General features: G+C 44.7%; 2 pseudogenes across 2 annotated transcripts in view; one reads left to right on the top strand and one right to left on the bottom strand.

Annotated features, from left to right (window-relative positions):
* Window positions 1-27,235, bottom strand: part of LOC308614810 (NADPH oxidase 5-like) — a 110,682-nt pseudogene that overhangs the window by 35,209 nt on the left and 48,238 nt on the right. The window lies entirely within an intron of this gene.
* On the top strand, window positions 25,884-26,373 carry LOC308614925 (large ribosomal subunit protein P1-like; annotated as a pseudogene). The gene has a single exon. The product of its transcript is annotated as a large ribosomal subunit protein P1-like (transcript).

Raw genomic sequence — 27,235 nt, 5'->3', positions numbered from 1 at the left:
CCAATCACAAGTAATGAAATTGAAACTGTGATTAAAAATCTTCCAACAAACAAAAGTCCAGGACCAGATGGCTTCACAGGTGAATTCTATCAAACATTTAGAGAAGAGCTAACACCCTTCCTTCTCAAACTCTTACAAAAAATTGCAGAGGAAGGAAAACTCCCAAGCTCATACTATGAGGCCACCATCACCCTGATACCAAAACCAGGCAAAGATACTACAAAAAAAGAAAATTAAAGACCAATATCACTCATGATTATAGATGCAAAAATCCTCAACAAAATACTAGCAAACAAAATCCAACAACATATTAAAAGGATCATACACCATGATCAAGTGGGATTTATCCCAGAGATGCAAGGATACTTCAATATATGCAAATCAATCAATGTGATACACCATATTAACAAATTGAAGAATAAAAACCGTATGATCATCTCAATAGATGCAGAAAAAGCTTTTGACAAAATTCAACACCCATTTATGATAAAAACTCTCAAGAAAGTGGGCATACAGGGAACCTACTTCACCATAATAAAGGCCATATATGACAAACCCACAGCAAACATCATTCTCCATGGTGAAAAACTGAAAGCATTTCCTCTAAGATCAGGAACAAGACAACGTTGCCCACTCTCACCACTATTATTCAACATAGTTTTGGAAGTCCTAGCCACGGCAATCAGAGAAGGAAAAGAAATAAAAGGAATACAAATTGGAAAAGAAGAAGTAAAACTCTCACTGTTCACAGATGACATGATACTATACATAGAAAATCCTAAAGATGCCACCAGAAAACTACTAGAGCTAATCAATGAATTTGGTAATGTTGCAGGATACAAAATTAATGCACAGAAATCTCTTGCATTCCTATATACTAATGATGAAAAATCTGAAAGAGAATTTAAGGAAACACTCCCATTTACCATTGCAACAAAAAGAATAAAATACCTAGGAATAAACCTACCTAGGGAGACAAAAGACCTGTATGCATTAAACTATAAGACACTGATGAAAGAAATTAAAGATGATACCAACAGATGGAGAGATATACCATTTTCTTGGATTGAAAGAATCAATATTGTGAAAGTGGCTATACTATCCAAAGCAATGTACAGATTCAGTGCAATCCCTATCAAATTACCAATGGCATTTTTTACAGAACTAGAACAAAAAATCTTAAAATTTGTATGGAGACATAAAAGACCCTGAATAGCCAAAGCAGTCTTGAGGGAAAAAAACGGAGCTGGGGGAATCAGACTCCCTGACTTCAGACTGTACTACAAAGCTACAGTCATCAAGACAGTATGGTACTGGCACAAAAACAGAAATATAGATCAATGGAACAGGATAGGAAGCCCAGAGATAAACCCACACACACCTATGGTCAACTAATCTATGACAAAGGAGGCAAGGTTATACAATGGAGAAAAGACAGCCTCTTCAATAAGTGGTGCTGGGAGAACTGGACAGCTACATGTAAAAGAATGAAATTAGAACACTCGCTAACGCCATACACAAAAATAAACTCAAAATGGATTAGAGACCTAAACGTAAGACTGGACACTATAAAACTCTTAGAGGAAAACATAGGACGAACACTCTTTGACATAACTCACAGCAAGATCTTTCTTGATCCACCTCCTAGAGTAATGGAAATAAAAATAAAAATAAACAAATGGGACCTAATGAAACTTAAAAGCTTTTGCACAGCAAAGGAAATCCTAAACAAGATGAAAAGACAACCCTCAGAATGGGAGAATATATTTGCAAATGAATCATCGGGCAAAGGAGTAATCTCCAAAATATATAAACAGCTCATGCAGCTCAATATTAAAAAAACAAACAACCCAATCCAAAAATGGGCAGAAAACCTAAACAGATATTTCTCCATAGAAGACATACAGATGGCCAAGAAGCACATGAAAAGCTACTCAACATCACTAATTATTAGAGAAATGCAAATCAAAACTACAATGAGATATCACCTCACACAGGTCAGAGTGGTCATCATCAAAAAATCTACAAACAATACATGCTGGAGAGGGTGTGGAGAAAAGGGAACCCTCCTGCACTGTTTGTGGGAATGTAAATTGATACAGCCACTATGGAGAACAATATGGAGATTCCTTAAAAAACTAAAAATAGAACTACCATATGATCCAGCAATCCCACTACTGGGCATATACCCTGAGAAAACCATAATTCAAAAAGATACACATACCACAATATTCATTGCAGCACTATTTACAATCGCCAGGACATGGAAGAAACCGAAATGTCCCCAATAATATTGTTGCATGATTACCAAATTATAAACATTAACTGTAGAGAATTAGAAAAATACCTAAAAGCACACACATACTTTAAAAAAGATTTTTTAAAAAATCACTATAATCTACCTACCCAAATAAAATCACTGCTAATGTTGAGCATTTATTTCTAGTCACATGCAGAAGGTAGCCCAGCCTGGGATTCAGAGGGGGGTTGTGTTTGATGGACTCATTCACATGAGCTGGTTTTGAGGTAGGAGATAAATGGGTCCCTGGGCTGGACAGCTGGTATGTGTCAAGTGGAGGAAAACTGAAGCTTTGCTCTCACCCAGATGCTCCAAGGACAAAGCTAGTGGCAGAAGATGAGCTCTGCTGAAGTAAAGAGATAAGATGACCACTCCTGAGGTCAAGGAAAACTTCCCTGTCTGCACATGGGCGGGAAGGCTCCTTGGGGGTCAAAAAGGGAGGGGGCTCCACCCCATAATAGGTGTGGGACATACCGCCACAGGCCTCCGCGGTGGGATCCATCTTAGCAAAAAGTTGGCAGGCGTGTTGGGGAGGGTCCTGGGCAGGTCAGGTGTGGAAAAAGAAACCAGATAATTGGCCAGAGGTAAACAAAGACCAGGAAGAACTGTCCTATGTAAGTGATTTAAATCACCTCTTTCCTGCGCTCCTCCTCATTAGGAAGGACAGCTATACCCTTTCTCCCTGGGTGTGTATTTCTGCCTTGCTTCTGACTTAAATAAATACACTCTTTCTCTGTGTGCTCTCCCATACATTGGGCTGTCTCTGGTAATAAACTTTGTACCTATTTTGCAGTTTTTGCCTCCTTGAAACATTCTTGATTTCAATGGGGGAAAGAGACAGAGGCACTTTGCTTCTAGCCTCTAGACCCTGGTGGACTAACTGGCTTGGATTCCTGGTTTTCATCCAGGCTACCCAGGTTCAATTCCTGGGCAGGGGAACTAAGATCTCTCTCAGGACCGCTCACTGCTGTCTCCTAGAAATCAGTGTCACCTGTGTGAAAGGGACCACTGAGGAGAACATTGTAAGTGGAGGGCTTGGGGGTGAAACCTGGGAAGAAGGAGAGGGAAGCACGGGTCTGTTCTTCAGCTCTGCCCTTGAACTCTGGTCTGAGTTCTCTGAAGAGATAGGGAAGGCAGGGAATTCTTTGCAGGGACGGCAGGAGACTCCAGTACTGTTTGGACTCGGGGGTCTTGAATGTTTGGAAGTCCAGGAGATCACCCTTCTACTGGGAGGTGCTAGGGCAGTACAGCCAGTAGGAGGGCTGCCAGGTAGTAGACAGCTCCAGGAGCACCAGACTGGTGGGATTTGAGCAGGCTGGCTCGTGAGCACATGTGAGACACCCAAGTACCTGGGGAAAATTGGGAGTGGAGTAAGCAAAGCAGTTAGCAAAAGGTGGGCATAATTGCTAATGACACTTCTTCATAGCCACAAGCCAGACTCAGAAAAGTAAGAAGCTGAGACTTGGGACTTCTGGTTAAAATGGTATTACATTCACTCTTTGAGGCCCCCTCATCTGTACCACACACAAAGCAATGATAGATAAAAAAAATTTTTTTTAGTTTAAAAGACCAACTGATCTCAAATAAGATAAACATCTCTGTTGACCAGAGATGAAGCAGAAACATGCCATGCCCCTGCTTATGGGAGAGGGCTGGAAAAAGCTGTGTCTGACCATTGCCTGGGACTGTGATTTATATTTTGTACTTAGCCTCCTAGCCAAGAGCTGGACCACAACAACTGCTGCTTGGTGACTGGACCCATGGCATCCTCAGCTCTCCCTGGATGGGAGCCCCAGGCCACCAAGGTAAGGCTAATATTGAACTGAGGGGACCAGGAAGCTGGGTGGAAGCAACGCAGAACTTCTAGAGAAGGGTTGAACACAAACACAACACAACACACACACGTACACACACACACCGTTCAAGATGAGTCAACAAGCTGGTATTCCAAAAGACCTCAAAAGAATGACTGCAAAGAAGACAGCCAATCAAACCAATAGTAGGGGGAATTCATTTTGTAAGAAGTGAAAATAATAGACATTAAGCATATTTAGAATTCTCAAAGAAGGAAAGGAAAGAAAAACATTCATAAAAAAAGAATAAGAACTTAAATAAAAATGGGCAGAAATGAAACCAGCCCAGCTGGTATGAAGAAAATGCTACTAGAAATACGGAGAAACATATGGTTATTAAAATTTTAAATAATTCAATACATAATTTTTAGTCTAGACCTAATTGAAGAGTGGATGTACAATCCCTAAGATGGGATTGAATAATTCACTTGGAATAATTCTGTAACTTTTTTTCACTTACCAACATATGTTAAACATTTCTCTATATTATTAAATATGAATGTGTCAAAAATGTTGTAAACTAGTCTTCTATGTTTGGACAGTTAACTTTCTTATATTTATTCCATTACTATAAACAAGTTTTTGAGAAATCTTGTTATTAAATCTTTGTCCAAGTTTCCAATGGTTTCTCTAGGCTGGATTCCCAAAAGAGGAATTACTGAGCCCAAGAAGTATGAAATTTCCTAAGTCTTTTGGTTACAGCCAATAGCCAAACTGCTTCTCAAAGATCTTGAACCAATTTTTCACTCCCACCATGTTTTAAGAAATGCCTGTTTAACAGAACATTTTTGAATACTAAGAATTATCCCTTAAAATATTTGTCCACTTGCGTCTCCCTCCCACCCTCCTTATCCCACCCCTCTAGGTGGTCACAAAGCACGGAGACCAAGAGGCAAGAGATACGGGAACATATGTATATGTATAACTGATTCACTTTGTTATAAAGCAGAAACTAACACAGCATTGTAAAGCAATTATACTCCAATAAAGATGTTAAAAAAATGAGATAACAAGACAAAAAAATATATAGTTGGGGCTTCCCTGGTGGCGCAGTGGTTGAGAGTCTGCCTGCTGATGCAGGGGACACGGGTTCGAGCCCCAGTCGGGGAAGATCCCACATGCCACGGAGCGGCTGGGCCCATGAGCCATGGCCGCTGAGCCTGCGCGTCAGGAGCCTGTGCTCCGCAACAGGAGAGGCCACAACAGTGAGAGGCCCGCGTACAGCAAGAAAAAAAAATTGTCCATTTGGCAAAAAATGATATCTTCAATTTTTATTTGCCTTAGTCTGATTAGTAACAAAGTGAAACATCATCATGGAAGGAAAAATAGCAAAAACCTCCTTTCCTCATTTCTTGGGTAAAGTAGGACATATTTTACTGTAGAGGGGATACAGAGCTTCGTTACATGACATACTCCCAACTGGTTGTTTTTTGGCTTAAAACACTTTTCTTCTACCTTTTTTTTTTTTTTTTTTTTCGTCAAAAGCATGATGTCTTCACTCCAGCCCTACAACATATTATTTGTTGATTCTTTGGGCTGATTTTAAGACCTGAGTCTGTAGCCCATGGATTTGCTCTGCTTGCTGTAGGGTGGGAACACTGCTAAGGCCACTTTCCTCTGCCAGGATGAGTCCAGAAAGGCATCTGAGAGGCGGACAAGCCATAGGGAAAATGATGGCTCACCTGCATGTGCTCCTCCCTGCGGCTGCCTCGCCCCCTGTGCCCTGGAGTCCTCATCCTCTCACCCACTCAAGGATTGTGACCTGCAATTATCTCCTTGCTTTCTGCATCATTTTCCTCTTCTCTTTCCTCTAGCTATTGCCCAGTTTCTCCTTAATAGCAAAACCTCCTGAAAGAGTTGCTTATATTCAGTCTCCACTTCATCATTTCCCTTTTTTTTTTTTTTTGGAACCCACTCCAATCAGACTTCTATCACCCAAGGAAAACTTTCTTAATAAGATGAACAACAACGTCCTCATGGCCAAGCCAAGGGGTCATTCTCAGCCCTTAGCAGTGTTTGACGAAGGTGAATTTTCTTTCCTTCTTGAACCTCTGTCTTCTCTTGACTTCCAGAATCCCACCCTCTCCTGGTTTCCTTCTAACTCACTGTCTCCTTCTCAGTGTCCTGACTTATGGATAGATCCTGTTCTTTTATCTGGCCTTTATAAGTTGGGCTCAGCCTATCTTTTCTATCTAAACAAAATTCCTTGTCAACTAGCTCATCAACAAGTGCATGTCTCCATTCCCAACCTTGGCCCTGAACTGTGGTCCAGTAATTCCAACGGCCAGTTAACATCTCCACTTGGATGTCAATATGCATCTCAAACTTAACACGTCCAAAACTGGACTCACAGTACCTCTAACTCTGAGCCACCCGCTGTTCCCATCTCAGTAAAAGACCCCTTACCCATTCACCTCAGAACTATGGAGTACTCATCTATTCCTTTCTTTCCCACATGTCTGACATCCAAACCACAAGCAAATCTTGCTGCTTCTACTTCTACATTAGAAATAGATATAGACTCTGACTGCCCCTCCGCAGGTCCCACCCTAGCCAGAGGGACCATCGCAGCTCACCTGGACAGCCTCCTAACTCACCCTCTGTTCCACCTTCATTCCCTTATAGTCTGTTCTCTATTCAGCTGCCCTGGAGATCCTGTTCAATTGTAAATTAGATGGGTCACTCCCGGCTTAAAACCTTTTGATGGTTTCTCATCCCACTTAGAATAACCACAAAGCCCTCCATACTCCCCCCATGACATGGCCCCATGACCTGTGTGCCCTCATCTTGGGCTCTCCCCTTGCTCACTCAGCTCCAGCCACACTGGCCTCCTCAGTATTTCTTTTTTTTTTTTTTTTTGCTGTACGCGGGCCTCTCACTGCTGTGGCCTCTCCCGTTGCGGAGCACAGGCTCCGGACACACAGGCTCCGCGGCCATGGCTCGCGGGCCCAGCCGCTCCGCGGCATGTGGGATCTTCCGGGATAGGGGCACGAACCCGTGTCCCCTGCATCGGCAGGCGGACTCTCAACCACTGCGCCACCAGGGAAGCCCAAAGGATTCATCTTTTTTTTTTTTTTCCGGTACGCGGGCCTCTCACTGCCGTGGCCTCTCCCGTTGCGGAGCACAGGCTCCCGACGCGCAGGCTCAGCGGCCATGGCCCACGGGCCCAGGCGCTCCCTCCGCAGCATGTGGGATCTTCCGGGGCCGGGGCACGAACCCGTGTCCCCTGCATCGGCAGGCGGACTCACAACCGCTGCGCCACCAGGGAAGCCCTCCTCAGTATTTCTTGAACATACCAGGCACACTTCTGCCCCAGGGCCTTTGCACTGACCATTCCCTCTGCCTGGAACATTCTTCTTCCAGAGATCTACCTGGCTAACTCCCTCCCCTCCTTCAAGCTTTTGCTCATCTCACACCTTCTTAATGAAGTCTACCCTGAGCACCCTGTCTTAAAGGTGGCTCTCACCCACCCCAAACTACTGATCCCCATTATCCTGCTCTAGTTCCTTCTTTCCACAGCACGTATCATCTTCTAATGTGCTATATAATGTGCTTCCTTATTGTTTTTTGTCTGCCTCTTCCCCCACTAGAATGTAAGCTCCATGAGGACGGGGACTTGTGTCTGTTTTATTCTCGAATGAATCTCAACACTAGAGCAGTGCCTGGATTATAATAGTTACTCAATTGATATTTAGTGAATGACTGTAGTAGACTAGCCACATCAGCATCCCGCAGAGGAATCTCCCCACTCCAGTCAACCATTCCCAATGCCCAACTCCAGTTCTAAGCAGGGCCGGCAGGAACCAAAACAGCCCCAGGCGTTAATCAGGAGAGGGGGCTTCTATGCCCAGGCTAACTTACTGTCTGGCCTGGGAAAGTCACCTCCCCTGTTCAGGATCCAGTCCCTCCTCTGCCCAGTGGAGATTTTCTCCTGTTCTCCCTGCCTTGGCACACAGTGTAAGAGCAGACACAGGGGTATACATTTTTTTTTTTTTTTTTTTTTTGCGGTACGCGGGCCTCTCACTGCTGTGGCCTCTCCCGTTGCGGAGCACAGGCTCCGGACGCGCAGGCTCAGTGGCCATGGCGCACGGGCCCAGCCACTCCGCGGCACGTGGGATCCTCCCGGACCAGGGCACGAACCTGCGTCCCCCTCATCAGCAGGTGGACTCTCAACCACTGCGCCACCAGGGAAGCCCTATACATTTTTAGAACCATCAAAGTTGACCTCGCCCACAGTATGTACCTTGTGTCTGGGAGAGAGGCTCACAAGAAGCTGTTCCCTGGGGCCAAGAAAAGGAAGCAGAGGCTCTGCCTTCCTGTTGATGTCACTAGGGCTCATGCTAATGAAATGGAATATGGCCTATCACCCCACCCTAGTCTCACACCTTTGGGGTTGAAATGACCTTCTCATGGAAAACAGGGCAGTTAAGTTGACCTAATATCATTCCAGCAAGTTCTATTATCATTTTCAACTGATACACAAAATCTCAGGGGATATTAAGTTTTCACCCGCTTTTCTTATCTCCTTTTTAAGCCCTGGATGGCTGGGACCCGTCTTCCTCCTCTAGTATCCCCTGTGGGGCTCCACCCACAGTAGCAGCTCTATAAAAGGTTACTGATTTGGTCAGTGTTTGTTTCCTGGGCCTTGAGTCGCCGTCCCTCAGCTTGAGGAAAACACAGAGAGAACAAACACTGTGCCTGCCTTGAGTGACAGGTTTCACTTGGGATTACAGTGAGTATTTGCAAAACATTTCTCAGACCGCAGAATGCTTGTGCAAACACATCCCAGGAAATCCCAACAAGATCCCAGTGGGGTAGACATTCTGACCTCCATCTGTCAGACAGACAAACTGAGGGGCAGAGCCTGGGCCAGAACACTCTGAGCCCCACCAGTCCTGTCCAGTCTCCCTTCTCTCCATAGCAGAGACACATCCTCTGTTGGAGAGCTTGAGCAGGTTTTGCTCATTTCCAACACGGAAACTTTGCAGGAACTGCCTCTTCAGGGCAAGCATATGGGGGCTCCACACCCCTCAAGCCGGACTCACCCCGCAAGGTCCAGCCCAAAGTCCAACTTCTTCTAGAGGCTCTTCCTGCTCTCCTCAGCCCAGAATTAGTTACACTGTGTTCCTGCACCACAAACGCTGTCTTGCAACATGTCATACCATTGCTTTGCATGGTAACTTGGTCCTTAGATCATTATTTAACTTTTTGTGTATATATCTCTTCTCTCCCCAACGAGCCTATCAGCTCTAGGTAGGAATCACCTCTGCTCATTCACTATTTCATTCAAACATTCCTTCAAGAAATATTCTATGCTATCTAAGAGATAAATAGATGATCAATGGTTCCTGCCCTCACAGAACTTATATTCCTTATTTCTTCTTTATGGCATAGAAATATTCTATGCCATCCAAGAGATACATAGATGATCAATGGTTCCTGCCCTCACAGAACTTATATTCATTATTTCTTTTTTATGTCCCCACAGGACTTGCTATATTCCACCTGTAACCAGCGGGCAAGAGTTAACAGTGACAGCCTCTGGCCAGTAAGTTCCAGCAGTGTGTTCCTTTGATCTAGTCAAAGCTGAGTGAGGACTATTTTTAAGTAGAAAAGCAGCAAGGACCACAGAGATGGTGTCTCTGTGTGGCTGCCTCTGGATGGCAAACCTAGAAAGGGATTCCTTCTGGGCCCTGCTCCTGGGAGAGATTGGAAGCTCCACCCATAAAGGGTCAGGGGTCATGGGCTCTGAAGAGGGCTTAAGGCTCACCAAAGGCACCCTCATGGCATAGATGGGGAAACTGAAGCATGCAGTGGGCTTGTGCTTGCTCCAGTACTAGACTCCCAGCACAGTTCTCCTTTCCTAGGACCCCACTGAGGTATAGTTTCCTGCTAAAGGGAAAGACTTGTTTTCCCTTTAGCTGTTGGAAGCCTTTCTGGCACATAGGAGCACACAGGTGGAAAGAGGGGTGCGGGAGAGCAGTTCACAACAGTGGCTTCAAACACTTTAAAATAGGCTGGAAAACACTCATGCTGTGGTTCTGAGCATCTCCTCCGTACCCAGCACTGGGTCAGGGACAGGAGGGAGGGGCTGACTGTACTCATGGAACTCACATGGGACAATCAGCTGTTTGGCAAGTCTGGCCAGCGGGCCCCCTGATGGGAACAAGACCTGTGAGTGAGAGGGGCTGGCCTTGGCTGGAGCTCTGCCCTCCCTGGCAGCCCCCTCACCCTCTCTGAGTTCTCTGTGGGGGATGAGGGGTGTCTTCCCCGAATACCAAAGCACATGGTTGTGAGGATTCAATGAAACACCACATGAGGAAGCACCTGACCCAGAAGAGACACTCAGTTCATTTTCACTCATTCAGAAGGCCGTTTTGATTATTCTCAACCACCTGCTTTGTTTCCCAAGTCCCAGAAAAAGAATCCTGACTAGTCTTCTTGAAGCAGAAATAGGTGAGTTCATGTGGCCCCAACTGCCTACCCAGGGGTCATGGTCCTGATGCTCCCGCTCACCCCACTGCCCCCAGAATCAGCACTTTGGACTCACCACTTGTTGCCTGAGGCCAGTGTGCTTCCTCTCCCTGTTCCCCACTTTTCTTACCCGTAAAAAGGGACTGCTCCTGAAACAGGGAAGAACAAATCTGACTCCATGCTGGGATGGTGCTTTCACTTTAACCTTTGTATTGTATTCCTTCTGCTACAAGTTAATCACTAAAGGGATGTTGCCTAGAGCTTAAAGTATACATAACGGCCCATTCTCCAGGAACCCTGCCTCCCTTGCCTGAGTGTTAAGTTAAAATACCTTTGTTTAGCTCACAGGAACCGCCCCCCACCCCCCCGCAAGGCCTACCTGTGAATGGCTGCAGGAAGGAAGAAATTAACACATCCCCTCTGGAGTCTGGCCAGAACAAGGAAATATTTCCAACAACCTATCGCCTTCTTTTTACTTTACCTCCTCACCTCCCCCTCTTTGTTCATCCAAACCTGGGCAAGATGGTTCTTTGGGACACGAGTCCACCATCTCCTCATCTGCTGGCTTTCTGAATAAAATCGCTGTTCCTTGCCCCAACACCTCGCCTCTCAATTGACTGGCCTGTAGTGCAGCAAGCAGTATGAGCTTGGACTCAGTAACACTCAGACTTACCCCCATGAGGTTGTGTGACTCCACTGAGACACTGCAAGTACACACTCCAGTGGGTCACACTGGATACATGATCTGTGCCCCTTGCCTTCTCCTTCCTGGAGTGGTCTGTTCTCCAGAGAGCATGGGGCAGGGCTTGGAGGCTGGGCAAGAACCTCTCCTCCTCAGCCACCCCACTCCCCTCCCACCCCCTTCTGCATCCTTAGCACAGGAGACCCCCTCACTGCTCCAGCCATCAGAAACATGTGCAGCAAGAGCCAGTTGCCAGTGCCACCACCATTCAGCCCAGGAGACAGGTGACATGTGTGAGACACAGTCCTTTATTAAAAGAGGTCAATGGTGGGAGGGTTGCTACGGGCACCTGGCTGAAGCCAAACCACCTCCCTCCTCCCCACTCTACCTCCACTTTTGAGCCTGGAGAAGTCTAGAGACTTACAGAAATTAGGTCTGGGTACAGCCTTGAAGATGATTTATTCCAGTGGCTTCCAAACACTTTAATTTTCAGTTATGTGGGTAAAATTTTAACTGACTCCCCTCCTTAAAAAATGGGTTATGCAGATTTTTTTCTATGAAAGATCTAGTACAACATTTCCTTTCTAGATGGGGAAACTGAGGCCCATGGAGTGGATGTGGTCTCCTGGCGGTATCTCAGGAGTTGGTGGAGTTGAGACTAGAGCCCTGGGCCCCTAATGCGGCTCTTTCCACCCGAGGGGGTGACTGCAAAACCCGAGGCTGGGCTCTGCATCTCAGACGCAAAGAAGAAGAAGGCAGGGCGGAGCACATGTGGCATAAGTGGAAAAAGAATCCTGGGCCGATCCAGGAACTCTGTAAATTTATGTCCTAATCCAATTTCCTAAGAATTGGTTCTTGGAATAAGGCTAGTAGCTATAACGCAGACTTTCTGTTGGAGAAAATTAAAATATTATTTTTGCCTTTTGTTTTTGAGAAGTGCCAAGAACCATCAGGCTTTGGGAGTCCCAGAGTAAGGAAATGTGAGCCTTGAACAATCAGGCCTTGGAGGATGTCTGTGAATCATGTTCCCACTGTGAGTCGTGGCCTGAGACCTTCCCCAAAGCAAACTTGCCTGGCCTTTCCTGCTTTCTCCACCTTGCCTTGCCTTTCTTTTCTCCCCAGTCTTTTAACCCTGTCTAGTTTGCACCCACAGAAATCACAGCATGAATGGTAAGGTCTTACTTTAGGGCAGCAGTCCCGGCCTGTTCCCAGGACACTGGTTCCACAGGAGAAGTGCAGTATCTGGCAATTCGGTCCACATCGGCGTATTACAGGCTCCATCTGGACTGAACATGTCCTGGCCAGCTGACAAGACAGCATTGCCTCTCTCCAGGCTCTAAGTTCACCGGAACATATGCCTTCAGTCCTGGAGATAGAGAGGGGTCGGGGCCATGGCAGCATGGAATAGTTCAGAAAATCTCTGGTCAGAGTCAGGTCCCTGGTTTTAGCACCAAGCATATGATAGCTCGCCTTCTCATTTCTTCACCTGGTGAACTCCTACCCAACCTTCAAGGGCCACCACAAAAATTCCCTTCCCCAGCCCACTCCTCCCCAAGAGAGCTAATTTAGTTCTCTCCTCTAGTTCTCACTGCATTTTACTTTTATTCTATCAACACACACTTGAATTGAAGCAGAAGAACCTATTGGGAATTTAATGTATCACAATAGTTTATTAAGAAATTAATTTATGTCATTTATTGCCCTTGTTGACTCACCAGAAAAGAACAAAAGCTGTCTTGACATGAGCCCCACTCACTGGAAGGTAGCTCGATTTTCTTCTTGTGGTCAATAAGGGTTCTCCAGCCCCTTAAGAAGCAATAAACAATTCTCCCTGTTTCTGGGTCTGAGAGAGGAAGTTGAATGGGCTGGGAGGGGACCCTGGTGTGAGAATGGGCTGCCTCCAAGACAACCAGAGGCTAAACCAGACTCTGTGTTTAGAAACCAGTAGAGGCAGTTAAACCAGATTATCCCAGCGGGGAGGAGAATGGGTCTTGGTGCTCCGAGGTATAGAGGTAAAGATGTTTTTAGGTAAAGAACATTTGTCTTTAGAAAGCGTACACCATGCAGTGCAGACCACTGAACGCAGTGTCTTCCTGAAATCACACAGCCAACTCATCACACGCTAGCACTGATAGAGACATCTTTTTTTAACATCCGGTACCCAGGGTGGTGTGGAGGTTCCAAGCCCCCTGCTCACAGGGCTGGGAGGGCCAGGCCTGCATCTTGTGTCACCAGGAGCAACAGCTACCATGGCAACTAGAGGCTGCACAACCCCCTTTTTAGACTGCTAAGTCCCTAGAGGGCCTTTTGTAAACCCAAGGGAGAGGAGAAAGCAAGGATATGGCGATATGAGGATACAAATATACAGAATACGTTCCTCCTTGCTTAAGGAGGGTCCAAAATGATTCCATTTCCTTTTAATAAAAGCAAGTCACGCACGCAGTGAAAAGTGAAATAGCACGAGAGTAGACAAGGAGACGAGCATCCCTCCCTCCTCAGCCGCTGGTCTCACTTTCCACAGGTGATACCATTAGTGGTGTTTGTTTGTGTATGTACACATGACATCTGATTACAGAGCTTCCACACACACACACACACGCACACACACACACACAAGTCAGAATGTACCGTTCTGTCCTTTGCCTTCCGTCGTCTGCTTTGAAGGTTGTTCTACGTCAGTTAACTCAGTGCGACCTCATTCTTTTTAATGGCTGAAACCACCCCATTTCTGGTTCCCTTTCAATGGATTCAATCTGACTTAGACACCCTCAGGAGTGTGACATTAACTGCACCCAAATGCCATGGTATTATTTCATTCCTATACTTATATAGGCATTTACTGTTCCTCGTATTGCCAAGATTTGTATCTGAATCTCTCTCCCTCCGAAGAGGTGAGCCCCCTAAAAGCAAGGTCTGAGATGGAAAGTAGTTTAGCAGTGGCCTAGGAGTGGGGGGGTGGGGTGTTCACAACTATGAAGGGGACACAGAGGGAGCTCCTTTGCAGTGACAGAAAAGCTCCATGTCGCGATTGTATGATGGGCACACAAATCTATACCTGTGATAGCAGTACATAGAACTATGCACACACACACACACACACACATACCCCTGTACACACATTAATTAGTACATGTAAACACTGTGTGCTTGTACCAATGTCAGTTTCCTGGTTTTAATATTACACTGTAATTTTATTCCAGATGTTGCCACTGGGGAAAACTGTGTGAAGAGCACTTGGGACCTTTCTGTACCATATTTACAACTTCTTGTGACTCTATAATTATTTCAAGGTGAAAAGCTAAAAGGTCGGAGTCTGTGGCATCCTGGTATTCTGTTCCCAGGCTCTGGTGCAAGCCCTGGCACAGAGAGGTGCTGGGTAAATATAAGCTAAAGGAGTGGAGAGTCCCTCCTTTCTAGGCCTCAGTTTCCCATCTGTACAATGAGGCCTGTGGACCAAACGGTCTTCACATTTCCAGTCCCCACATTCTGTTCTGTGCAGCGGCATGTGGTCCTGCCTGTGAAACCAGTCAGCTGACTCTCTGAGCACTGACCCCTCATACTCTCCCTGCTCTCCCTCCCACCCCACAGGCCCCATAGGCGGATACCCAACATGTCTCCAGCAGAATATAATAGTAGTGTGACAAAATTAGTAGTCAAACTAAAATCGAAGGTGTAGCACTTTTTGAAAACTGATCTTTCTGCATACCTCTGACGTGAGCAGTGGAAGAATGTGTCAGATGTGTGTAACTAAGCCTGGTTTGCCCTATAGGCTGAAAGCACACAGCCAAGTAAAAGAATCGTGTGATAATTAAGTCTGGGGTCTCTGGACGCCAAGGCTCACCTTCCTCCAAACGAGGCTGCCTTTCCATTACCTCTGTCGACCAAGCCCTGGACTTGCTGGGATTTGAAGGAGGCACTGGCTTGTCATGGACAGTGTTGATGCTGCATCCAGAGCACCTTTCATCATTTCTGGGCCCCTGTCCACCTCCCACAGCAGCACTCCCACCTCTTCTGGGGGAGCTGCCCTTGGCTGCTGGAGTGAAGAATGCAGGGCGTGCCTGGAAGTAGGCATCCTCCTCCTCTCCCAGTGGGTGGTGGGCCACAGCATGGAAGCCCAACTCAGCTTGGGACATCTGAGGTGTTCTTCCCACTCCAGACTTCCCTGCGGGATCGGCAGAAGCTGCCCTCATAGGCCTTTGTCTGAGGGGCCCCAGACTTTGTCCTGCTTCCCCATCCCCTTACCTATGTCCCCTAAGAGCTTAATAAATGGCTTGCTACAAATTCATGCCTCACTATCTGCTTCAGGGCAACCCATTTGAGCAATGCTATCCCTCAACAGTTCTAGCCATTGAGAATTTTCTCAATGCCACTCCTAAAGGAAGGGAGTTTGCCCCTCCCAGACTGAGGCTCAGTGAGTAAAAGATGGTTAGAGGAGCAGAGAGCTAGGCCTAAAGAGGAAGAAGAAGTAGTTTCTCCATCAAAGCTAACATCAGCTACAAGTTTAACTTGCTATTGACAAACCACGATGCAAGATGTCTAGGACCCTCCAGAAGAGCTGGGTAGAGGAGCCTCGGTTTGCCTCTCTTGGCCAGTCTGGCCTCTACATGAAGCTGGCCTGTTGACCTTTGCCCCCTACTCTGTTTCATCTTCCACTCCCCTCCCTGCCGCCCCCCAGCTTTAGGCACCAGGGCTCTCTCCAGACTATACTATTTAAATAGTGCTATTAAGGTAAGACTACATATAATGAACTACAATTATTTCAAATGTGCAATTTGATATGCTTTGACATATGTAGAGATCCATGAAACTGTCACCACAATGAAGACAGTGAACCTATCCATCACCCCCAAAAGTGCCCACTGGCTCTGAATCTTGAGTCAGTGTCAGAAAGACACAGCAACGTGAGAGTATCAACAGTGAGAGTCCAGGGATGGGGTGCCAGGTTGCATCCTGATCACACTGTTCCTGAAGGTGAATTTGCTGTGTTCCTAGCCACTAGTTTCCTCTTGGTGTGTAATGATTCTTACGCTGGCTTTCTAAGTTCTCTATCAATTCTGTTAATGTACCAGTAGTCTTCTAATCAGTGTTGCTTAAGTTACCCAGAGCTGGTGTCTGTTGCTCATAACCTAAAACCTTGACTGACAGATGGTGGGGGTAGAGGGTGATTGTAAACAGATCACTGGACAGAGAGTTCTAGGCAGGGGCTGCCCCAGGGCCCTTCAAATCCATCAAGACAGGTTGCTTCAGAAGGTTGCCTCCCACCTAGGGTCCAGCTCCTCCGTGAGCCCTTTATAGCTCTCAGATGGGGCTGCTTAGGACCAGGACCAGAGACACAGCTCAGCTCTCCCACCTGACCTCTGCCCTCACATGGGAGCTTATGGGGACACCAGACTGCCCTGTCCCTGCCTGCTAATGTAATAATAATAATAAGGCATCTACTCAATAATAATTGAGGCAGATCAGAGTGGAGGTTGGGAGTGCAGCCTTTCAGATTGGCAAGCCTAAATTCTTAACCCTGCCTCTGTTATTTTAATTGTGTGTACTCAGGTCTCTGTTTCCTCATCTGCAAAATATAATAGCACCCACCTCACAGACTGTGCTGAGATTTAATGAGATGATCCATGTACAGTGAGTGCTCAGGTGTGTGCCTGACTATGATAAAGCTACCCGATATTTATTTTGTCAGGTAGGGTAAGATATGCAGACATAGAGACAACTGTCACAAAGGAAGAAGAGTGTTATACTCACAGATCCCTAGAAACAGGAGGCACCCCACGCCTCACAGGGCCACATGGGGTAACACCAGGGCCAGTCAGGACAGAGAGAGCAGAGGAAATTGGGCAAGAGCCTTTATTGCAGTTTCCATGGGAAGGATGGGTGAGGCAGGGTAAGCAGGCTTAGGACTGGCCAGTTTGAATAATTCTAGCAGGCTCTGGGGCACAGGGGCTGTCCCTAGCTATCTGGTACTTGCTCCTGGAATGATTAGGGCAGGGGGACAGATACAGCAATCCCTCAGCCACCAAAGGGCTACATGAGGACATCTGTGAGGCCAGCGAGGCTGTTAGGGCTGAAAGTCATCGCCCAAGAGACTCAGCTCCCTTTGTGGATCTGGAAGTCCAGTGGGGGCCATGGTCTGGACACAGGAGCAGCAAGGGTCAAGGACCTTCGGGGATGTGCAGGAGTTGGGGAGAGGCTGGCCGCATGTGCGTGCATATGCGTGTACGCATTGAGTGGTGGCAGGGGAGCAAGGGGCCTTGGAAGCAGATACATTAAATCGAGGACGCATTTCCAAATCCTTCCCCCACCGTGTTCTTCTGAAGAAAAGGTCTGATTTGTACATTCTGCAGGACCCCATAGATGGGCATCATTGGTCAACAGCAAACTTACCTGATAATGGGCTGTATCATTATTTTCTGGGGTTTCTCTTGTCTTGATGGAGCCTTGCCACCTTAGCTTAAACAGACATGCTCTTTCTCTGTTCTCTCCGTGTATGAGTCTCACTTCCCCACATCATCAGGCAGGTTGCTGAGGGCCAGCAAGGGCTTGCCTGGGCTTGCCTCTTGTCATCATTCACCTGGACAGGGACACAGCTTTCAGGCTCAGGCAAAACCACTGTTCATACCCTCATCAGTTGAGAAAAATCAAGGGAGCCTTGAAAAATCAAGGGGCCTCAAATCCAAATCGGAAGTGAAAGGACCCCCTTTTGTCCTCTTGAGGCTGAACTGTCCCAGACACAGGGAGACCGGGACTTTCTCTGTTTAGCACTGAATGGCCTGTGCCCCGCAAAACTCCTGGACCCAGGCTAGCTGGGACAGTTGGTCCCCCTACTTGGACATTAGTGATCCTTGCCCTTCAAGCCTTTGCCCAGGACTTCTGAGGGCAACTGGCAGGGAACTGATCCTCCTGTGGGACCTGCTGTGTCTATACCGAGGTGTCCCAGGCACAAGTCCCACTCACAGCTCCCTGCCTGTTAGCTCTTGGCACCAGCAGCAGGTTCAGTTCCTCAGAACTCTGGGTTAGATCCCATCAGCTGGAGTGACTCAGAGGGCCACCAAGGGACCAGAAGATCATGCTGATGGAATGACATGAGGTCAGTAAGGAAACAGATTGAATGAGGTTCTGTTGAAAGGCGAGATCTTGGCTTGGGACAAGCAATGTGACAGGATGCTCCGGGAGACAGGAGGCTTGCATGTGTGTGATGAAGACAGGAACAGACGACCTCCCCCACATGGCTAAGAGCTTATCAGACAGCTGCATGCTCAGGCAGTGGTCCATGAGCCAGGAGTGCCAAATAAGACTTACCAGCAGACACAGTGCACTGCTAAAGTAAGATGGAAATGCTGTAAAGACTCTGGTTTCTGTAGAAAAATTAAAATGTCAGCTAAGAATTTGAAAGCAAGGGGGCAAAGATAAGGAAGATGGGTCTGAAAGAATTCAGAAGCAAGTCAGGAAAGCCCAGCCTGGCTTGAGCTGAATGAACAGAGGCATAGGAGGAGAGAACAATGAGAAGGTAAGGCCCTGGGTCCTGGGAGAGGGACCTCTCCACCGAGGGGAGGGGCAACTCACTGAGAACCAAACGCCCACCTGGCCAAGGCCTAGCCCCAGTACAGAGCTTTCCAGTTAGAAAAAGCCTCCACAAGCATGTGGTCATTTGATTTGACCTTCACAGTGACCCTGTGATGTAGGAAGGCAGTGGTCACCCCACTTTATGGGTGACATCAAGATAAACACTCCCATAGCCGCAGTGATGAGCCTCATGAGACTTCAAATGCAGATGGAAAAGTTTGGAGAGATCACCGCCCACCTTGGCCACCAGTGTGTCAGCTCACATCTTCCGTTACACTGTGACGGTGGCTGGTCCAAGCTGCCCGGGTTTTCCATCCTCGTCTGCAAAATCTTCCAAAATCCACCCTACACTGTCCCTGATCCCTAAAGCAAAAAAAAAAAAAAAATCACTGAAGCATGTATAGCTCAGGTTCATGGAAGAACTGGGAACAGTTGGAATAAAATGAAAAGCAAGAGGTTCATTTCAGCCAAAAAAATCATTAAGGGCTTGGAAGCAAGCAGAGGACATGCTCTCGGCCTTTGTGTCAACAGATTTCTACAGATTGACTGGACACCGGCTACGAGCCAGACACTGGTCAGACACAGAACTGAGTAAGACACACATCATAACTGTGAGAATCTTCCTATCCAGAAGGGAGCAGACACAAAATGGACGAAGAGCAATCATCGTGGCTAAGATTATAGCTATCACCTGCTGAGCGTGAGCGCATGCCGGGTCAACACTTGGTGTTATGTCATTTAGCTGCCACCACAAAGTGGTGGGACAGCACTGTGATCAGTTGAAACTGCACGTGAGGCACTGGCCGGGGCAACAGTGAGCAGGTGATAAATACGAGCTACAGTTTAGAATAACTACTATTCCTGTTTCAGAGAAGAGAGAAATGAAGCTTAAAGGGGTTCAAATGATAGGCCCAGGACCCCACGCTCTGTACTGTTTGATTCCAAAGTCTCTTAATCTTGATACCATTGATACCAGTGGTTCTTTTTTTTTTTAACTTTTTATTTTGTATTGGAGTCTAGTTGATTAACAATGTTGTGATAGTTTCAGGTATACAGCAAAGTGATTCAGTTACACATATACATGTATCTATTCTTTTTCAAATTCTTTTCCCATTTAGGTTGTTACATAATATTGAGCAGAGTTCCCTGTGCTATACAGTAGGTCCTTGTTGGTTATCCATATGAAATACAGCAGTGTGTACATGTCAATGTCAAACTCCTGACACCAGTTGTTCTTAAATTTGTTTGTTAAAAATACTGTTTCTTGGGCTTCCCTGGTGGCGCAGTGGTTGAGAGTCCACCTGCCGATGCAGGGGACACAGGTTCGTGCCCCGGTCCGGGAAGATCCCACATGCCGCGGAGTGGCTGGGCCCGTGAGCCACGGCCGCTGAGCCTGCGTGTCCGGAGCCTGTGCTCCGCAACGGGAGAGGCCACAGCAGTGAGAGGCCCGCGTACCATAAAAAAAAAAAAAAAAAATACTGTTTCTTGGCCTTCCTGTTGGAGGTTTAGATTTTGTCAGTTTGATGGAGGCAGGGTGGTCATGATGACAAGAAGAGGTATAACTGGTGTTTAAGAGCCAGGGCCTTGGTCTGAGAACCAACTCTGCTTCTTACTAGCCTTGTGACCTTGCTTAATCTCACCAAGACAGTTTCTTGGTTTGTAAAATGGGGTAGTAATTATTATTCATTATGCTAATATCCCCTAAAGGCAGTTTAATAAAATGGTTGAGAGCATGAACTCCAGACTCAAACTGCCCAAATTCAAATCTGGCTCCACCACTTACCAGCTCTATGATATTGTGCTTTTCTGTGCCTCAGTTTCTTCATCTATAAGATGACAGTGATACTAGTATCTCCCTCAAAGGGCTGTTAGATTTTAAAGTGTTCATACTCGTAAAGTTTAGAACAGGGCCTGGTGAGCAGTAAGGGCTCAATCAGTGTCAGCTGCTGTTATCATTAATATTATTATTACCATCATCACCATCCTGGCAAGAGGACAAGAGGCTTTAACTAAGGCAGTGGTAGTAGGACTAGATAAGAAGGAACATGGGCACAGAATTCAAAAGATGAGCTCTGAGGAGAAGCAAGAATAAGAAAAGAAGAATGTGCTGACCTTCGTCCCCAAACTGGTGGTGAGGGCAGTGGGTGGACTTGGGGCAGTCCTGGTCATGCCACTGGCTTTCAGGGTGACCCTGAGCAAGGCCTCCCCTCTTGTGACCTCTGTCTCATCATCTGTAAAGTGAGGGGCTGGGGTCAGCCTAGCTCGTAGATCTCCTCCAATTTTAACACACTGAGAGTCTAGGAAATTTCACAGTTTAAAACATTTTAATGTTTTTTAAAAATGATCTTGTGTGCTGGTGGGTTAGGGCATCCTCCTGTGTTCACAAGTTGTAATATTTTAGGCTTTCTGAAGGCCCCGTTGATTTTCAACACCACACGGGAACAGATCTATGAAACCTGGGCAGGGGAGGCTCTTTTGTGACTGAAAGTGAAGCCCAAAGGCTACTGGTTGACACATCCTCCAGACCCTATCTTGGTGACCCAGACCAGAAAACTCATCTGACAACCCCTGCCTCCTTCAAGAAATGTCAGTGACTGCTGGGAAGTTTGTAAGAAGTTTGGCCCTATCCCCATCTCCTGCCACCTACATAGGGACAAAGTACCCAGGATTGAGGAAGCCCAGTCAATGGAACTGGCCACCGGGGTTAGTTGCCTACTCAGCTCACTCTTGCAGAGCTGAATATGGATGTAAGGAACCCCAACCCACTCTAGTAGAGACAAATCCAGAAGCCTGCCTCCAGACTCCTAGTCATTCATGCAAAGCAACAACAGAGAGATGTCTAGAGCAGCCGAGGTATTTGGCAGTAAACTCTGCCTTTGCTCCTGAGTGGGCTAATTTAGTATTAGTTTTCCCGCCGATGTTGAAATGGTAAAGTCGCTCACCCCTGCTACAGTTATGGATGCAAATGGAAGACCAGGCCCTTCCCATGACTCATGGAACACACTCCACAGAGAAGGAAAATTCTCTTTCCATAGTGGGAGAGGCACTCTGCCTAAAAGAATTATATTAAAAACCAAAAACCCCCCAAAATCTACAGAGCCAAAGCTACTGCCAGTTCTTTGTGCTGCTAAACACAGACCCTGAGGAGACTGACAAATATTTATCAGGGTCTCTTTATGCACTTTGACCTGTGAAGGACTCAGAGCTTGATGTAGAATTGGGCTGGAGAGCTGGAAGGTGCTGGAATTTTGGGTTGAAGTAGGCAGCTAAAAACAAAAGAGTTGTGGAGTAGATGTGGAGGATCCAAGATGATGGTGGCAAGCTGGCCAAAGAAGAGAAGTTTCTAAGTATGTTGGGGAATTTAGAAAATCACACACATACTCAGAAAAGACCTGAGAAGATCCTAGACCTCCACTTCTGGCTAATCTCTAGACTTGGTGCAAGCAAGAAGCGAAGGCTAAGGCTAAACAGCTTGCCCCAGCACAGAGCTAATCTGTGAAGACTAGGAGAGGTGGTTTGCTTGTTTGTTTGTTTGTTTTTAGCTCCTAACATTCAAGGAAATCTCTGTCAAAACACTAGCTAACCATAAGCTAAAGGAATGTAGACTTCAACAACAAAACATGGCAAGGAATATAATCTTTGAAAAAATAATTTGGAAAAGTCACTAAACCATATGTGACTGAAGCTTCAAAGAGACAATCCAAAATGGCAAATCCTGGGGAAGAGGAGATTTAATTTCCAAAGTTTCCACATTGTAATATTCAAATGTTCAGTTTTCAACAAAAGTCACAAGACACACAAAGAAGCAGTAAATCCAGGCATTGGACAAAAAGACATAGACTTTATATCAATTATCTTTAAGATGATCAGAGAGCTAAAGGAAACCATGGTCAAAGAACTAAAAGAAAGTAGGAAAATAAAGAACAAAATGAGAATACCAATAAAGAGATACAAATTATGAAAAGGAACCAAATAGAAATTCTGGAGCTGAAAGGTACGATACTTAAATGAGAAATTCACTAGAGAGGTTCAACAGATCTGAACAGGCAGAAGAATTAATGAACCTGAAGATAAGATTATTAAAATTATAAAAGTCTGAAGAACAGAAATAAAAAGTATAAAGCAAAGTGAACAAAACCTAATGGACCCATGGGACACCATCAAATGTACCAACACATACATTTTGGGAGTCCTAGTAGGATGTGAGAAAAAGAAAGAAGTAGAAAGAATATTTGAAGAAATAATGGCTGAATACTTGCCAAATTTTATTAAAGACATGGATCTTCATATCCAAGCAGCTCAATGACCTCCAGGTATGATAAACTCAAAGAGATCCATACTAAGTGTTATAGATTGAATGTTTGTGTCCCCACCTTCTCCAAATTCATGTTGAAATCCTAACCCTCAATGTGATGGTATTAGGAGGTGGGGCCTATGGTAGGTGATTAGGTCATGAGAGCTTTTCCCTCATGAATGGGATTAATGCCCTTATAAAAGAGAACTCTGAGAACTCCCTTGCCTCTTCTGCCATGTGAGGACACAGTGAGAAGATGGCTGTCTATGAAGCGGAAGAAGACTCTCACCAGAGAGTGAATCTGCCAGCACTGTGATCTTGGACTTCCCAGCCTCCAGAACTGTGAGAAATAAATTTCTGTTGTTTTTAAGCCATGTAATCTATGGCATTCTGCTATAGCAGCCCAACAGATTAAGACATGGAGACATAATCAAACTGTTGAAAGACAAAGAGAGAATCTTAAAAGCAGCAAGAGAGAAGTGACTTATTATGTACAACTGATCCTGAATAAGATTAGCAGACTATTTCTTGTAAGGAACCATGGAGCCAAAGGTAGTGGGATGACATAATTAAGTACTGAAAGAAAAAGAGCTGTCAGTCGAGAATTCTACATGTGGCAAAATTATCCTTCAAAAATGAAGGAGAAATTAAGGCATTCACAGATAAAAGCTGAGGGAGTTCCTTATCAGTAGATGTGACTAACAAGAAATGCTAAAGGGAGTCTTTCGAGTTGAAATAAAAGGACAGTTGTTAGTAACACAAAGCTGTATGAAGAAACATAGGTCTCCAGTATAAGTAACTACATGGGTAAACATGAAAGCCAGCATTACTGTAGTTTTAGTTTCTAACTCCACTTTTTATTTCCTACATGATTAAAAGAAAATGCATTTTAAAAACTATAAATCTATTATTGAGCACACAGTGTATAAAGATGTGATTTGTAACAACATTAACATAAAGGGGTGAAGACAGAGCTCTATAAGAGCAGAGTTTTTGTATGCTGTTGAAGTTGGTATCAATTCAAACTAGATCATTATAAATTTAATGTTATATGTAATCCCTTTTATAACTACTAAGAAAATATCTAAAAATTATACACAAAGGGAAATTAGAAGTGAATCAAAAAAGTTCACTACAAAAATCAACTAAACACAAAAGAAAAGAGTAGTAGAGGGAATGAGAGAGAAAAAGATATTAGACATAGAGAAAATAGCAAAATAGCAGAAGTAAGTCCTTCCTTATCAGTAATTGCTTTAAATGTAAGTGGATTATATTCTCCAACCAAAAGGCAGAGATTGGTAGAATGAGTGAAAACAAACAGAATCCAATTATATGCTGTCAAAAAAGATTCACTTTAGATCTAAAGGCATACATATGTTGAAAGTAAAAGAATATAAAAAGATATTCCATGCAAAGAGTAACCAAAAGAGATGTGGGCCGCTATCTGCTATTAGATAAAATAGACTTTAATTGAAAATCTCTTACAAGAGAAAAAGCAGAACATATATTCACAAAAGGGTCAATTCGTCAAGAAGTTATAAATATACATATATATATTATATGTATATATATGTATATATATATATAATATATATATGTATATATAAATATATACACACAAAATACCAGAGCTCCCAAATATATGGTGAAAATGTTGAATAGAAGGAATAATAATAGAGACTTCAATATCCCACTTTCAATAATGTATTAAGCATCTAAATAGAAGATTAATAAGGAAATAGAACAGAAAGAAAATTGAACAACACTATAATCAAACTAGACCTAACAGACATATATAGGATATTCCACCCAACAACAGCAAAATACTTGTTCTTCTCAAGTGCACATAGAACACTCACCAAACTAGACAATATATCAGTCCACAAAAAAAGTCTCAGTAAATTTTAAAAGATTGAAATCATTCAAAATATTATCTCCAAACACAATAGAAAAGAATAAGAAATCAATAACAGAAGTAAAACTGGAAAATTCACCAATATGGGGAAATTATATTATGCACTTTCAAACAACCAATGGATCAAAGAAGAAATTACAAGGGAAATTAAAAAATACTTAGAGACAAATGAAAATGAACATACAATATACCAAAATGTCTTGGATGCCATGAAAGCAGTGCTGAGAGGGAAATTTATAGCAGTAAATGCCTACATTAAAAAGAAGAGGACTTCCCTGTTGGCGCAGTGGTTGAGGGTCCACCTGCCAGTGCAGGGAATGTGGGTTTGAGCCCTGGTCTGGACGGATCCCACATGCTGTGGAGCAACTGAGCCCATGCACCACAGCTACTGAGCCTGCACTCTAAAGCCTGCGAGCCACAACTACTGAAGCCCGCACACCTAGAGCCCATGCTCCACAACAAAGAGAAGCTACCGCAATGAGAAGCCTGTGCACCGCAACAAAGAGTAGCCCCTGCTTGCCACAACTAGACAAAGCCTGTGCACAGCAACAAAGACCCAACGTGGCCAAAAATACAAATTAATTAATTAATTAAAAAAATAAAAAGAAGAAACATCTTAAATAAATAATTTAGGGACTTCCCTGGTGCCCGTGCTTCCAATGCAGGGGACATGGGTTCCACCCCTGGTCGGGGAACTAGGATCCCACATGCCACGTGATGCGGCCAAAAAATAAAACATAATAATAATTATTTAACATTATACCTTAGCCCTTTCCTCAGCTGCTGCTAAGGTGCTCGGTCCTTCCAAGGAAGCTAAGGCTGTGTTGGAGTGAGGCCCTCACTTCATCTGGTGACTAGCACTGCGCCTGGCAGCCCCTGCCTAGCACTGGCCCGCACCATGGCCTCCGTCTCAGAGCTCGTCTGCATCTACTCAGCCCTCATCCTGCACGACTATGAGGTGACAGTCACAGAGGATAAGATCAATGCCCTCGTTAAAGCAGCTGGTGTAAATGTTGAACCTTTCTGGTCAGGCTTGTTTTCAAAGGCTTTGGCCAATGTCAACATCGGGAGCCTCATCTGCAATGTGGGGGCAGGTGGACCTGCCCCAGCAGCTGGTGCTGCACTAGCAGGAGGTCCTGCCCCCTCCACTACTGCTGCCCCAGCTGAGGAGAGTAAGTGGAAGAAAAGAAAGAAGAATCTGAAGAGTCTGATGATGACATGGGCTTTGGTCTTTTTGACTAAACCTCTTTAGTGACATGTTCAATAAAAAGCTGAGCTCTTAAAAAAAAATTACACCTTAAAGAACTAGAAAAAGGAGAACACGGTCAACACAAAGCTAAAAGGAGGAAGGAAATAATAAATATTAGAGTGAAGATAGCAGACTTAGAGAATAGGAAAATAGAATCAATGAAAATAAAGTTAGTCCTTTGAAAAAATCAACAAAATTGACAAACCTTTAGCTAGAGTGACACAGAAAGAGAATGAGAAGATTCAAATAACTAAAATCAGAAATGAAAATAAGGACATTACTATCTACTTTACAGAAATAAAAATAATTATAAGAGAATGCTATGAACCATTGTATGCCAACAAATTAGACCTAGATGAAATGGACAAGTTCCTAGAAACACAGATACCAAAAACAGACTCAAGAAGAAATAGAAAATCTTGACAGACCTATAACCAATACAGATTTAATCAGCAACCAAAAACCTCCCAAGAAAGAAAAGTTCAGGACCAGATGGCTTCACGAGTGAATCTATGAAAGATTTAAAGAAAAATTAACGACAATCCTTCACAACTCTTCCAAAAAAAAGAAAAGGAGGGAATACCTCCTAATTCATTCTATGAGGTCAGATAAACACATTACAAGAAAAGAAATCATGGCTCAATATCCTTTATGAGTGTAGGTGCAAAAATCCTTAACAAAATAATAGCAAACAGAATCCAGCAGCATGTTAAAAAGATTAGACACCATGTCCAAGCAGGATATATCCCAAGAATGCAAGTGTGGATCAACATAAGAAAATCAATCAGTGTGATACACCACATTAATAAAATAAATTTAAAAACCATATTATCATCTCAACTGATGCAGAAAAAGCATTTGACAAAACTCAAACACCCTTTCATGATAAAAACACTCAAAAAC

Source organism: Mesoplodon bidens (assembly GCF_964165515.1).
Source record: "Mesoplodon bidens genome assembly, chromosome: 3".
NCBI lineage: Eukaryota > Metazoa > Chordata > Mammalia > Artiodactyla > Ziphiidae > Mesoplodon > Mesoplodon bidens.
The sequence above is the reverse complement of the archived record's forward strand: the minus strand, read 5'-3'. Positions and strand labels throughout refer to the sequence as shown.